The sequence below is a fragment of the Amblyomma maculatum genome, chromosome 8, assembly GCF_055883805.1.
Source record: "Amblyomma maculatum isolate TAMU_Amacu chromosome 8, ASM5588380v1, whole genome shotgun sequence".
Classification (NCBI taxonomy): domain Eukaryota; kingdom Metazoa; phylum Arthropoda; class Arachnida; order Ixodida; family Ixodidae; genus Amblyomma; species Amblyomma maculatum.
The window spans coordinates 98,176,232-98,192,745 of NC_139351.1; the positions used below are offsets into that span (position 1 = coordinate 98,176,232).

Here is a 16,514-nt window from a genome sequence, read left to right on the forward strand (position 1 = left end):
TTGGCACGGCATGTGTAAGTGAATAGATGATGACCGATGGTCGCTAAAAAGAACAAATAGGATTCCAAGGGGAGGAAAGTGTAGCGGGGGGGGGGGGGGGGCAGATAATTGGGTGGGACGATTAGGCTGACAAGTTCTCATGGGACAGGCATCCGTTTTCTGTGTGATGTCAGTGCAGGCTAATAATTGATCATAATTTAATAACCTTTATTTTTATTATTGACTGTAGGAAAGGACATTTAGGCCTATAGTATAAAGTATCTGTCGTATTTGTAACAACTTTTTTTGTGGACACCTAAGCCGCGCCGCAAGGGAAGGAAGGAAGGTGGGAATGAAAGCGGTAAGAAAGTGGTGCCATGGTCGAGGGCTCCGGAGTAATTTCGACTACCTGGGGGTCCTTAACGTGCACTGACATCAGAGCCCACATCGAAAAGCTTCTGCCGGCGGTAGAGTTCGAACCTGAGTACTCCGGTACAGTACTAGAACGTCTTAACGTTATCAGAACGCTTGGGCGTTCTGATAACTTTTTCTAATTGACAGTGCCATTGGTAGGACAGCGTCAAAGTGGGGAAGCCACCTTGCCCAGTCAGGAAACGGGTGAGAGAAAAATGACGGAGGATTTTCCGCCCATCGCACTGTATGTTTGCTTGTTTGCCCCAAGAACAAAGCGGTATGCGTGTCGTTCCAGACGTAGTGTTGGTTGGTTTGTCCCAAAGCGACTCAGGCTATGAGAGACGCCGTAGTGGAGGACTCCGAAAATTTCGACCGCCTGGGGATCTTTAACGTGCACTGACATCGCACAGCACACGGACGCCTTTTCGTTTCGCCTCCATCGAAAAGCGGCCGCCGCAGCCAGGATGCGATCCCGCGTCCTTGGGCACAGAAATCGTGTGCCGTAACCACTGCGCCACCCCGGCGGGGCACAGACGAATTGTATTATAGTGAAGGACGCTGTTGATTCTGCTAGTTGGCCTCATTCTTTTACCTCTGTATTTTGGCCGTAAAGAGTACTAATTGGGAAGATCACGAGCTGTGGGTAGAAACAGTTTAATTATTAATTTGTTTTTCGACTTCGGCAATGCTCGTTTCAGAAATATTTGATTTTAACCTTCCAAAGCATTTTATCTGCATTGTTTTCAGAGTAACAGCCACAAGATCAAGTCTGCATACTTAATTTGTCCCACGAGTGTCGGCGCTAGATTTGTTGTGTTCTCCCACCGATTATTCTGGAAAAAAAAAAGGTGTCCGGTTGCCAGACATATGTCTGCATCTTATAATCGCGAATGAAGCATCAGCTGCTCTTTGGACTGGCGCCGCACACATGTGCTTAGAGATAATGGGGTCGCTTTCATTGTGCTAGCACTGGGTGCACACAGGCGCCCATTGAGCGCTCGCGTGAAGCATAAGATATTAGTCCATATGATCGCCTGAGAGACCTCTTCTGCTGGTTCAGAGTTACTTTTAAATGTAAGGAAGAGACGAGTGCTGCATAGCCTATGTCTGAAAGTGGAAGTTTGAAGATACGCAACAGTTATCTATGCAGCGAATAAGATAGAAAAAAGTAAACGGCGCACAGCTGAGCCTTGTGGTTAATAATAATAATAATTGGTTCACAGGAATTGAAAGACGCAGTATCTGTCACAATCCTTGTTTGAAAACAATGTGACGTCAGGGAGGCACGTGACGATGGGGGTGCGCCGAAGGAAACCCGGCTTGGTGGGCAAAAGAGCTCCTTTCAGCCGGGTCTCCCTGCTGCAAGGAGTGGCGGGAAGCTGCCCGCTGCTGTGCAATGCTTCCTTCAAATCTTGCGATAGCCAATTCGCATCCGGCACAATATGCGGAAATCGTTAGTACACGCACCTATTAGCAATGTTTGTCTTGAAAAAGATAACACTCTCAGCAAGCATGCATACAATTATTTTTGTTCAGTGAACTGGCACGGCCGCTTGCGAACGACCTGAAGTCCTACCAAACGCTTGAAACTCATAGGGCGTAAGCATGCTGGAAAACGGGTCAATGCAAGCATATTACAAGCATCATTTTCTTTTCTTTCTTTATAATCTTCACAATATCGACTGTGAGCCCTACGAAGCGTAAGCAGTGAAGAGCGAAAACAGCACCGCACGCGCGAGTTTCGTGCTTGGTATAGACATTTTTAGTTTTTGTTATGTTCGGCCAGATAAAGTAATAAAATTACTTCCGTCTAGCCGTGTTGTACTGTCACTAAAACTGTGTTACAAGGAATTTAGCAATAACACGCGAATGAGTCCCGTAGTATGGAATGTAACAAAGCGCGATTTGTACCACGAAATATTCATGCAAGGCGCACAAATATTCATAAAGTTGCTTAAATGATTTCAGTGAAAACACTTTCCGCGTGGGAAGCGATAGCTTTTGAACGAGCTATATGATTCCGTCAAGGGATGCTGTTGTACTTTTGCGATAATGCCGCCGGCATGACTTTGCGAGCCGTTTGGTGAGAGAGCTAGCTCCTCCAACATGGCCTTCTTAACTAGTATAAATTCAATGCCGAACAAGAATCTCTAAAAGTGCTGCAATTGATCGCATGCCATCAGGGCCTTTTAGAGCGCGATTGGCCAGCACTCAGCATGATTTGTTCGGAAGGGCAATAAGCAAACTAATAGGTGCTTGTTCTTTTTCCAGAATTACGCGAACTCACTTGTATACTAGAAAAATGTGCTTATGGTCGAGAACAATGTCGAGGCCTGCCGGCGCACGACTTTTGTCGCTTGGCTCTTTGCACAGCTGAAAAACACATTTGGGTCGCGTATAGAACGGAAGAAACATGTAGTTGGTCATCAGCGATCGAGTATCGCACCACACCACGAGGGATCTTGAAGGCGTTGCGAAAAATACAGCAAGTTGTCACCAGACGAGACCAAATTCTCTGCACCATGCCACCAGCAGCGGAATGTTTAGCCACCACGAGGCGGCTACTCCCTTCGCCCCTCCTCCGATACGTCATTCGTAACGTAGGCCGGGAGAGGTTTATTGTTTCTGTGGACACCTGAACCGCGCCGTAATGGAAGGGAGGAATGTGGGAGTGAAAGTGGAAAGAGGAAAAGGAGCCGTAGTGGAGGGCTACGGAGTAATTTCGACCACCTGGGGATCTTTAACGTGCGCTGACATCGCACAGCACACGAACGCTCGATTGCGTTTTCTGTAAGACTCAAGGTGTCATTTCTTTGAAAACCTTAAAAAGACTTCATTCAATAAGTAGTAAATGCAAAGGAAGACAGCATCAAGGTATTTATGTGTGCTTCGGGAATTTTTGCTTTTTTAAAACTTGATTGCCTTTTTTATGGCAAAGCTTTTCACTAAGGCAGCTATGTATGGCATTCCCCTTTTCACACTGATCACTGAAACATCGAGGCAACGCTGCTTAGGACAGCACACTAAAAGGAGCTTAAGCGTGAGTTGGCACTACGCGCAGATGTTCTGGCTCCGCATCACCTTGGAGTGCCATTGCTTCCGGCACCGGGCGCAACGGCAACGCACTGACACCTCTGCTGGCTCGGTGATCGCCCAGAACACCCAGTCCAACATGGCGAAGGCGCGCAAGGTGATCCTGAAGCCCACCCGATGCGTCACGTCTGCCTGTCACCGCAGCTGCTGTGCCGGAGCCGCCGCCTTCAGCTTTTCGACCAAGAGTACATACTGCGCGTTGTCGTGCGCGACGAAGACTGCAGGCACATCTCCTTCTCGTGGGACGCCTGCAAGAAAGATTTCGTCAGTGTGGTAAGTTATCTAGGGCTTTATCAACGTCGGACGCACTAGTAGTTTCGGGGTGTACATCAGTTTAAATTAAAGAAGGAAAATTGGTTTGGTTTAGTTTGTTGTCCTGAAGCGACTCAGGCTATGTGAGGCGCAGTAGTGGAGGTCTCCGGAAATTTCTACCACCTGGAGTTATTTAACGTGCACTGACATTGCGCAGCACACGGGCGCCTTGCTTTTCGCCTCCATCGAAAAGCGGCCGCCGCTGCCTGGGTTCGATCGACATCCTTGGGCACAGTTAGCCGACCGCCCTAACCACTCCACCACCACGGCGGGAAAGAAGGAACAATGAGTTGACCGGACTTAGATGTGTAGAACAGGGCAAGGTTTTGAGCGGTCGCCGATTACACCGGGGTCCAGTGGAAGAACGTCGAATGTTCGCAGCAGGCAAAACACGGAACTAGCGGTAATAAATAAAGATACTGCGCGGTATTTGTTGCTTATAGCTCTAATCATGGCATTTGTCAAAAGTTTAGATCCCAGAGAGTTTGATTTTAAGCCGTATATTATGACTTCATTAATAATCGCGGAAGTACTAGCGATTGGAGATGGTAGAACGAAAAATCTTCTTGCCTTCAGCATGTTTAGAAACCTGGGAATGCATTACGAGCCACATATTATGGCTCAGATGTAGAACCCCGGGCTCTAGACTTTTGGCAAAGGCAGTATACCTTGGCGTACTAGCTCTTCCTGAAGCGATACGTCCCGTAAAAACCCTGGGGGGTTTCCCAGCATTTTGCATACTGTCATGTGGTGGTGCGAGTCCATGGACGCTGAAGTACAGACAGGCGTATGAGTACTGAAATCAGCTCCTTGACTTCAGATTCAGGACAGATTCAGAGCAGAAGTTTCCTCTTCTGGGGTTGCACCCGAACAGCCGCCCTGGCGCCCTCGACGTCCCCCGCGGCCTCTCGATGCCCGGCCGGGTCCTTCATCTCCTCCACGGGGAAGTTCCAGAGCACATATTTCCTGATCTTCAGCGGGTTCGCTGGTGCTGCCGGCCTGCAGCCTTAGACGTCCGCTGCGGCCTCTCGTTGTCCGGCCGGGTCCTGCTGCACAGGACAGATTCAGAGCAGAAGTTTCCTCTTCTGGGGTTGCACCCGAACAGCCGCCCTGGCGCCCTCGACGTCCCCCGCGGCCTCTTGATGGTCGGGCGGGTTTTTCATCTGCTCCACATGACCGAGGTAGAGTAGAAACTTCTGCTTCTGGAGATGGTGCGCCTGAAGTATCAGCCTGCTGGCCTCGACGTCCCCCGCGGCCTCTGGTGCCACTGGTGCCCTTCTTTGGCACTGCCTGTCCTCGAATTGGTTGTTTGGCAGGCGAGGGACTGGTGACATGGCGGACTATGCAAAATCGAATCGATGACGACCTCCTCCTGCGCGGCGGCTTGCAGGGTGTCGCCTCCGGTGGTGCTCCACGCTGTAGCCGCTGTTTCCTTAGAGGCCTACTGCTGTGCTTTGGCCCTGCCTCTTCTGAGGTGGAAGGTTTAGTCGGCGAGGGACTCTCTCCTCGACGCACGCCAAAACGCTGCAGCGAGGTAGACCGCCTCGGTTGACAGGCCGACAGTTCCGTCGACGCGCCACGACGTCGCCCGCGGTTGTTGCTCCTGGTGCCACTGGTGTCCTTCTTTGGCACTGCCTGTCGTCGAATTGGTTGTTTGGCAGGCGAGGGACTGGTGACATGGCGGGCGATGCAAAATCGAATCGATGACGACCTCCCCCTGCGCGGCGGCTTGCAGGGTGTCGCCTCCTCGAGCTCAAACCCCTCCCACAAAATATGGATCCCGAACACCACAAAGGTCGTCGCGCAGCCCGTGCCTCATATTTTTCCAAACAGTACTCCACACGCCAAGACATCATCTACACGGATGCTTCACACAATCCGGACATTCCACACATCTGCACTGCTGTATTCACGGACATTCGCCGCTCAACATTCAATGCCGCCTCCATCCACTGCACTAGCATCGCCGAGGCCGAATGCTTGGCCATTACACTTGCAATTGCACACATCAGTCAGTTGCAGACTCAGCACACCACAATATGCACAGACTCCCAAACAGCATACAGATATCTACTGCGAGGAACCCTCCCACACTCATCTGCTAAAATATTATCTACTCTACCTACCCCTCCCGATACCATCACCATCACATGGGTTCCTGGGCATGAGGACATCCTCGGAAATGAGCGCGCTCATGCGTTTGCCCGAGAACTAAGCTTCCGGGCGCCGGTGGATGTCCTCCCCAAACCTTCATTATGCACCACCATCGAACCTCTTGACTACACTACAATTGTTCAGTACTATCGTCGCTGCCGTGCCACGTTCCCGCCACCACATCCCACGCTTTCTCACATCGACAGCACGTACTGGCGACAACTCCAAACACATTCGTTTCCATCTCCTCATTTGCCCACATATTTCACCCCACGGACTTCCCACCGTACTGCACCACATGCAACGCCACCCCACCCACTCTCTACCATTACTTATGGGAATGCCCACATCCAATCCGCGTTCCTCCCGTCAAACACCCCACCCCCTCCTCCTGGGAGGCTGCCCTTCTAGCCACGCAACCTGCAGATCAGTTACGGCTGGTCGAGCGGGCTGAGCTAGAAGGAACAGCCAGAGGGCTCCTGGACTAAGAGGTCCTCCTGGGAGTGTTTACATTTTTTTTAATAGTTTTTTCCTCCTCCTCCTCCTTGACTTCTGCCCACAAAAGACCTCAGTGACACGGCGGCGGCGATAAACAGCAAATGTACTCGCTGCTATAGTTGAACTACGAATGCCCGCTGTGCCTGGCAGCTCTCAATTGTACTCGGCGAAGAGTCAACTAGGTAACTTGGCCAAAGGTGATGACAACAATCTGGAACAATTTAGAAAGAGGCGCGCGTGGTGGTAATAATTTCATTACTGGTGTTAATAATTAAATTGCTGTTTTCCATCTAAATAATTGATTTGCCGTCCAACATTATTCAACCATGCGACTTCTCGCGGATAACTGCATCATATACTGGAATATTCGCTCACCCTCTGATCACCTTACGCTTCAGAAAGACTTGGATCAGATCTCACCTGGTGCACATCGCGTCGTGGTATATGACGCTGAATAGAGATAAGTGCAAAACTGACTTTTACCGCAAAAATACGCTTTAAGCTTTCACATACTTGTGCGCACTCATCCTCGTGAAAGTACATATTGGTGCGCAATTTGGCTTTCAATCTTTACTCCCAAGGCAACGCCTACTCTCGGCTGTTTGAAATGCAATCTTCGAGATGCCGCGAACAGCTGTTCGAATGTAGCTTATCAGACATTTGTTCGTGCCCGACATGAATTCGCCGCAGCCATGTGGTCACTGAATCAAGCCTATTTAATACAATCGCTCGAACCCAATCTGGACCGTGCTGCACATATTATATAGCCAAGAAATGTGATCGACAAAAAAAAATTGGAGGCTTATCAAGGTTAAGCCCAGTGGATGCGAAGCATGTTAAGCAGCTGCCTCAGTGTGGATGGGGCTAAGTAACGGAGATGTGGTTTTAGGTTAATCGTCGTACTTTATTCTTTGCAGCCCGACAAACACACTCTTATGGTCCGTAAATGCATGACTTGGTTTGCACGTCACTTACGCATACACGCCCGGCGCAAAGACGCTGGCGCGGTTGCGGGCACAGAGACTGACGCGACGGCGGGCGCGCGCCGCTTCATCCCTGGCGTGACATCACATATCACGCGATGCAGCGATGGTGGCGCCGCCGCCGCGTCGCGCGCGACGGCGCGAACCGAAGCTTGGAGGCCTCCGCCGGGCGACGTCCGACGGCGCGATATGAGGCCCCATCTGCAGCCGGTGTGACGTCATCACGTGACGTCATGTCACGTGACCCCACTTCAGGGTCAATGGTGGCCACCGCCGGGCGTCGCGCGAAGGCTCGAAACCTACGTTAATATGCTTCGCATAAAATTGCTAATCTCAAATTATCGCTGTCACTTCCGACACCAGAGGTACGCAATAAGGTTGCCTTGCTTTGTCTCCATTAAATAATCCATATTCAGCATCCTAGTACCCTTCCCCTTGCCGAACTACATCGTACATGCCATTGTCTTTGTAATCGCGCATATTTGGCCGAATCACAGCTCTTAATTTATCAGCGCTACCGCTTGCCATAAACTACTGGAGTGATCTTCCTGATCGCATTGATATTATTCATGATCCTGCAGTCTTAAAAGAGCATGCACTGCTATAGTTTTCTTAGTTGTTCTATACGCCGCATTGCACTTCGTTTTCAGCCTATAGTAACCGTTGATTGACGCCTGTTATCTCATGACGCATGACCTGCTTTTTGTATCCGCTTCCTGTACTCCCCCCCCCCCCCCCCCTCAAACAATACTCCTCTGTTCGAGCTTTATTTTGAATAAGTAAGTAAATAAATAAATAAAATTATTCAATATATCAAATCAATTAACCAAATCAATTAACCAATTACACAATCAATCAATCAATCAATCAATCAATCAATCAATCAATCAATCAGTCAATCAATCAATCAATCAATCAATCAATCAATCAATCAATCAATCAATCAGTCAGTCTATCTCCACTCATTTTGCGCGGCAAATGATAAAACCACGTTCTGCGGCTCCGAGCGTGAACAAAGAGCTCAAGAACCTTCCCTGTGCTGCAGTCATAGTGATAAGGCCTGATGCCGGCGGCTATTGAAGAACAGATTTCAGTGGTTCGTGCCAATACTATCGATAATAAACGCCCGGTTCAGGCGTTTGGTGCCCTGAGATGGCTTTTTCAAGCCTTTTCACCGTGGTTAGGTTTATTGACAGTTCCGATCCAAAACACTTCATTGGAGCGAGACGGTGGCTAAGCGCATTGATTTTTACGGTGCGGCATCAAGCCACATATTGTCGAATTGTTGACTACCCGCTACTAATTACTTAGTTGTTAATAGTAATTGAACATTACTTAAAGCATCTGATTATATACCTTATGTCAACTATGATTGCCCTGTATTAATTACATTTTTATTGATTGCTGTAATTACGTAATTATTTCTGAAATATATCTGGTTGATACAGTAACAAGCCATATATGGTTGTGTATGCAGCAGCGGTTGTTGCCTTCCCGAATGCGTCTGGCGCCTGTAGACCAGGTGAATTTCGCATGCCCGGCTCTGCCAGGTAAGTGCATAGTCTTCGTTTCTCCCAGTCGACGTATTTAAGAGCAGTAGGTTCGCTAGTCCAGGTACAAACCCAGGCAACGTCTCGTCTGCGAATGTCTCCAAATAATCGAAATTGTAGCCCTGTAAACCTCATTCTCCCCTCTCTCATTGTTCTCTTACTTTTTTCACACCCACCTTCCTTTCTTCTGTTGCGGTGCGGTTCAGTTTTTGCGAAAAACTTTATCATATACGGCGCCTCTCATTTCCTATAAACACACACTTACGTGTCTTCGGATGCCGGATGCTTCTCAAGCTCAGCTAAGGTAAAATGGGAGTTGGTCTGCCTTGAGACGACTCTCGTTTAGCATTTAATAACGCAGCATGTGCTATGTCGATATAATTGCACGTGCTTGATGGCAGGTCCTAGTAATCAGTTAATTCGATATGATTAAGTATCAACATTTACGCTATGGCATCAAGTCATATACCGTTGGATAGTTGGTTATCCGGAACTAGTTGCCATTGACTAGTTATGAATATTGACTGAAAATTGCGCTATAGCATCCGGTTATATGCTTTATGTCGAGTATGATTGTCCATTATTAAAGTTAATTACTCAGTTGTTGTTATAGCAAGTGCAATTGCACTGCACTGATTTCAGGTCTTATTTACTGATAATTAGTTGCCTTGAATAAATGTTTATGCCAGAAGGTCAAATTGTATAGCGTTGAAAAGGATTCGATGAGCAGAATTCGAGAATACAGGTCATTGTAAAGCCATAACTCTATCTTGGGTTATCACCCTTTGAAAAGCTAAAAAAAACTAAAAAAACTAAAAAAAGTTGTTTCTTGTTTTACGTCATCCGCAGCTATCTTCGCATAGTAATTTCCCAAGCGTAGCGCACTCCATTCAAGGCGTGGCTGTGCGTTCATACGCCTTGTACTCCTTGTTCAAACTTCAAAACTCCGGTGAAAGCAGTGTCATCGCCTGTGCTGCTGATTGGAAATTTCACAGAAAGAAGCGTTATTTTGTTTTTAGAATCCAACCAAATCAATGGAGTGGAATCTGTGGAGGCTGATGGTAAATCATACCAATTCATTTTGCGCTAAAATTTAAATTGACGCCTTAATCTTTCAACAAAACATTCAGTGATCAGCCTTCCCCGCAGAGCAGAGTGTGGAGTAGGCACACTGATGATGACGTAATCTACGGAGGTGATGCATTTCTAATGCATAAACGCTTACACCGAGGAAGAAAACCAACGCCAGCAAAGATAAATGCGGTGAGGTGTTGCTTGGCGGCATCGGGCTACGGAGAAAAGGAATTGGGCGAAAGCAGTGAAAATTTGAAGCGTCATCGATAATGAAGTCTTTCTACATTGCTTCGCAGCTATGAGGAGAAACCTGAAGATCGTCCTAGCTGTAATAGTTGATGAGGTGTCTTTAATATTTAACACTCGTCCGTCCCAAACTGGAATACGTATGCGCAGTTTGGGACCCTCACCAGTCTAACCTTTCCCTCACCCTCGAATCCATCCAAAATCGTGCAGCAAGGTTCATTCATTCAGACTACTCATATCACTCAAGTGTTACTGATTTGAAGATCCCATCGACTTAATCACAATAAAGTAGTATACCCGCCATCCGCGAATACCACTGCACATCTAAATGCTTTTTTCGTCCAGACAGCAAAGGACTGCAATCGCCTTCCTGCCGACGCAGTTCATCTCGCTCATCCAGCACACTTCAAAGCATTCATTGAAAGACTCGCCAATGAACTGTAACAGCCCACCCCTCTTGTAATACCCCACCAGGGGCATTCGAGAAATAAATAAATAAATAAATAAATAAATAAATAAATAAATAAATAAATAAATAAATAAATAAATAAATAAATAAATAAATAAATAAATAAATAAATAAATAAATAAATAAATAAATAAATAAATAAATAAATAAATAAATAAATAAATAAATAAATAAATAAATAAATAAATAAATAAATAAATAAATAAATAAATGGCAGCGTAAAACAACTTCGTGAGTTTAACCTCATGTTTACACAGTTGACGAGGCCACCGGGGCCCTCCACCTACGGTGGGGAAGAGACACCAGTCTAAGGAAAGCTTGACAACCGATTGACACTAGATATTTAACACGACATTTCCTATTTAGGAGGCGAGTACTGAAAGTACTATAGACACTAAATTTTAGTGGCATTTTTCTTCTTGTTAATGATGCGCAAGCCATTACTGTATATCGACCAGCACGAATTTTTCGCCTAATAAAAAGTTTATTTTCTCGCCAGATTTAGTTTCGGCAGCCGAGAGATGTTTGCGACGTCACAATCAAGTCTTGATGCGCGGCATGAAAAAAAAGATCGATATAATCGCAAAGTCTTCACTTGTAGCGATTCCTGTTTTTGAAGAAGGTTTATATTATCACTGTAGTGAATTGAGACCACACACGAATGTATTTTCATGCCTCACATGACCTAGACTTGACTTTGACGTCACAGCCATCGATCGACTGTTCAAACCGAAACCGTAAAGATGAGAAAAAAAATTCTATTATAAATTATTCAGCAACCGTAGGCGAATATGACGTAGTGATCCGTGTACAGTCATGCCTCAAGCATCATTACAAAGGATGAAACGCGAAACCAAAAATTTGTTGTCTCTACTCCTTTAGGACAAAAGTGCAATACTGCAGTAACTCCTTTGAGGACTAATTGAGTTAGTAGTTCTGTATTTTCTGTTTTGTGTATAATGCTTATCGGGAGTTCTGGTTGCAATTGTTCCTCAGTCTCTTCTATTTTCCCGCAGGTCCACAACAGCCTTTAGATGGTGGACAGTTAAGAGCCGTGCAGGGACTCTACAGCACCCAGAAGGGCATGCTGCTGCTCGACCCGACGCTGAGCGGGCGTGAAAACGTATTCTACGATAGATTGCACAAAGTCCGTCCTTACCCCGCCCCTACTCCTCTAGCAACGTGGCCCGAGATTCGCTCCGTACGAGCATCGTAGATCCTCGCGGCGAAGTGATTCGAATAAAATATTTGAATGCGAGCCTTTCCTCCCTCACGAGCTCCATGACAGGATCCTGTGAATGGAAGCTGTGAAAAACAAATCAACGAATCTGAAGTCGTACCTTATTTCATTGTGGTTAGGTCCAAGCAGGTAGGGCACTATACATAGCAAAGAAACAAGCAGATAAATTACACAAAGCGAAGCAATATATAGCATAAACGCACTTGCAACAGAGTTTGCAATGTAATAAAACCAAGACACTTACAGAGAACTTTGAGGTGTATGGCAAAAATATAAAAAAGGAAATAAAAAAATATATGTATATATACATACATATACATACATACATACACATACATATACACATACGCATACCCACATTATATATATATATATATATAATATAAAAGCGAGGAGCCTGCAGTCAATAATCGTTGTTTTTCAGAAAGAGCCACAATGCACGCCACAAAATCCAAGAAAGCGAGCAGCTAGTTCATGGAGGTGACCTGGGCAAACAGTTCCACTCAGCGAATAAGTTAGTTCGAGCAAAATAAGGAGATATTAAATCTGTGTGGTGACGTCATATATATGTGACGTCATATATATAAAGGAAAAGTTTTGCCGCGCCTGTCTTTCGAACCTACCCCAAGACGAACAGACCGGCTTCCCCCGCCAAGGCACGAGAGCACTCAACTATCGCCGCTTTTTTATTTGCTGCACTATCGCCACAGTCGATCACGCCTCGTGTAAAACTGCAACACGCCCTCGGGCTGTGTATTGAAAATCGTCTCTTTCATGAAGTTCCATCTGCGCATCTCCATTTATTGAGAAGAAAGGTGGAGAGTTTGGTCGACGGTAAAGAGACCCTGGCCTGCTGCTATGCCGTGTTTTCGTCAAAGTATGGCTTCAAATGCTGTCGCATTACTGTACACCTGAATCTCATACATACCCTCTATAAAGGGACCCAGAAAACATAAAAATGCTTTGTCAGATTATCTGAAACCTTTCCTTGGATTCCAAACTGTTACCTGGATGCAAGTAGAGATGTCCCGATCGCAGCAGAATTGGAACACCTTTTTATTGTCAAACACATCCTTCAGACGTCACCCAAATAAATTTCACATAGTATGTGCAGAGGTGCGACTTTAAAATGCTGATGTTCAGAGTAAAAATGTTTCCTGTGTTCATTCCTCCAGTATCTCCTGACACGAAACCGCCAACGCCCGAATTAGGTCAGGGAACTCTCAAACTCTGTTCCTGTAGCGTTACTCATATATTGGTTTGCAAATGAGCAAGATTAAAAAGAAATTCAATGAGGAATAAAACCCTCCTCCTATCCCACGTAATTGTCCTTCCATGTAAGGAATGAGCATCTCTTCATCTGCTTTCCCATTCAGAGACATCCGTCATTTGCCAGTTTTCTTTGTGGACACCGCCTTTAGATCCCTTGCACTGTCCTGATAGTTTTACTTTTCACATCTTTCAGTCGCTTGCCGTTTTGCAAGCTTGACAGTGGGTTCATCATGCCACCATTTCGCTATTAACGAGACAGCGTCAAATACCCTGTTCTCCTTACTTAGACGACATAATTTATTATAATGTAGAAATGCAACGTTCTCGCGTATACGCCGCATGAGTCTCTGATTATTATTGCGTAAGTAATACTACGCGAGGTTTCAGCCCGTCGCGTAAACCCGACCGATAGCCACGTTTGACCTTTGACCTTTAGTGAAGAAGAAAAGAAAAAAGGAAATGAAGAAAAGGATGAAAAAAGAGAGGAGGAAAAGAAGAAGAGACAGAAGAATCCCCAATAATCGCTAATGATCCTTTTGATTGCCACATGTCGCCGCTCTTAAATTCACTCGTTATGACACCAGTTACTATTCTTTACAGCTCAACGCTTACACGCCGATATGAAGCGAACCGCAAACGGAAGAAGAACAGAAAGATAAGCTGCGTCGGCTTTGCCTACGCAACCTATCGGTTTTAACTAAAGTTAAACCCCAGCTAATTTTTTCCGTAGGAAATGTTTTGACTGGTTGGTATAAGGAGGCATAGCAGCAACTTCGGCGAAATGCAAGAGGAGAGTAGTGACGATGCTGATTTAAAAACGTCATGCTTCATGAGTACGCGCAGGTTATTCTGGGAAAGGTGTCCTGCTCCTAGAGCACTGCGTACACGAGGCGCAGACCTACGATGCGGTGTTGTTAGTGCAGGAAGTGACTGAAGCTTCGTCCTCCATGAGCGGTATATGGAGAGCAAAATTTAAAGAGCTCTTGGCCGCCGTTTTCTTTGATAAGAAGGCATCAAGTTTTAACCATCATATTTCGCGCCAGAACTCGAAATACCCTTGAGAAAACAAAGCATTGTGCGGCTCCACAACCTTGACTATCATTCCAAGTTGTTTTTGTAACATTGTAACAATAAATATTCCCAACGAAAGCTGAATGATGCTCCTTTAGAGGTTTTTTTAGAAGAACGGCCCCCGTGGTCTGCTTAATGCTACAAACACGTGGGCAGCTTGCTGAAAACGAATGTGGTACTCTGAACATCACAGCGTTTCACAGCCCAGTAAATTGTTAGCGCGCACGAAGGTTCTGTCTATTGCCATGACACCAATTTTACTGATCAATTCGAAAGGTATCGATGCCGGGGAACTGATCATTTTAACACAATGCATTTAAGGGGCGCGTTCACATATTAACAGGCATGACTTTGGAAGGTGGCAGCCTGCAGTTAACATGGCCATGCACTCATTGGTTGTAGGATTGTGCGACGGAAAGGGACTGTGAGATGGGCGATTTCGCATGAACCGCCTAATTGAGATGCAAGGGTGACCTTGAAAATCGGCCTTCCAGGGCCCTCGCATTTCAAATCAGACATGCTACCCCTTGGCCACGTAGGGAAGTTCGCACAGATTGGTTAAGCGGGTAGCCTACCCCCAAGAGTAACTTCCCTAATAACTTACTACTGAATGCTAAAAATCATGGGAGTTTAACCCTGGTTACACCAAACATTACAGCCCTCTCGAGCAGGGGGAGAAAAAACGGCTAGCTCGGACCAACATGTTCAGAGATGGTATCGAGGAGGGCCTGAGCTTCTGCGAAGGCTTGAGGTGTCTTCTAGGATCAAACCACGAGAAGGTTACTTAATAAGCTGATTCCTCTCTCTTTTTCTCTTGGGCCGTTTAGTACAGTCCCTCACAATATGCTCCTGGTGTCCACACACAGTAATATGTCTAACGGCTTTCCATTTAAGCACTTATAACAGCTACAAAGACGTGGATGAAGCTTCCCAAACGCGGACAGGCATTTTAAGTTTCTGAATTTGCCAAATTGCATTGGACGGAGTTTCTGCTTACAAAATGTGTCGACAAAGGGTCACGTACCGTCTTTGCCAAAAGTTACCAGGCTGCGGGTTCCGCTTCTCAGTCGAGTAGCAGAGAATTCGTACCATTTCTGAAGCTGTAAATATATGCAAAGTAAAGGCGAGAACCTGTCCTCACTTAACAAGTTGTGATCATCTGGAAAGCCATGTCGGCTTTAAAATACAAGCGAGAAGCAAAACATGCAGCCTGGTTACTTTTGGAAAAGACGGTACATACTTGGGTATTGTACTTTCTGGCAGCACGATAACCTTATAGAACGGCTTGGCGCGTCAAGACTACGCGTTCCACTCGATAACGGCAAACGATGCCCGAATCGTGTGTACGACCCAAAGCCAGAATGCAAGATTGCGTCATAGGACGACCATTTGCTCTGGGCGCTGAGGCCGCGAATAACCAATGTATATTCGCCAGTCCTTAGTCGCGGAGGTTCCAGCCCCCGTTCCTCAGGCCTGCGTGCCAGAAGCGGGGAGCAGGGGATCAATCAATCAATCAATCAATCAATCAATCAATCAATCAATCAATCAATCAATCAATCAATCAATCAATCAATCAATCAATCAATCAATCAATCAATCAATCAATCAATCAATGGGCTCTGAGCTCACCTGTACACGGTGCACGTGTTATGTGAGGTCGCGTTATCGCGGGTCAACAGAAGCCATGTTGTGTACAGTGCATGCGTAAACATTTCTGCTCAGATCGATGTGCACAGTTAAATGTAAATTCCTTCCCTTTAAAGGAAAGCTGCCGCTTTGGTCTCAAGATGAAAGCTGAGAAAATAGCACATACTCGTCTACTGGCTCTAAAGGAGCGTAAATTACCTCTCTCGCCTGCAGTCTGAGGTGAGGTGCCCGAAACTGGCGGCAAAGGATATACACAGAGGAAATACACCTACACGTCTCGAACTAACAGTGCGCTTTTAAGAAACAGCGAGAGCTGCTTCAGGCAGGTACTTACTCAGAAAGATACAATTTTTCTAAACTATTCGAGAACTTGGCCTCTTTTTTTATGTCTGAAGGTGTGTTTTATTTTCATTCGCAAATTATAAATTTCCTTTGAGATGTTCTGTTCACTAGAATTTTGCACATAAAAATGCGCATTGAGGGCTCTACACAGTTGGGTATTTCAACATTTT

General features: G+C 46.0%; 1 long non-coding RNA gene across 1 annotated transcript; it reads right to left on the reverse strand.

Moving 5' to 3' along the window:
• Window positions 1-3,068: 3,068 nt before the first annotated feature.
• Window positions 3,069-16,333, reverse strand: LOC146181921 (uncharacterized). The gene is made up of 3 exons (XR_014700305.1): window positions 16,201-16,333; window positions 12,113-12,149; window positions 3,069-3,734 (listed from the first exon to the last, which is right to left on the reverse strand). It is a non-coding gene; the product is annotated as an uncharacterized LOC146181921 (long non-coding RNA).
• Window positions 16,334-16,514: the final 181 nt, after the last annotated feature.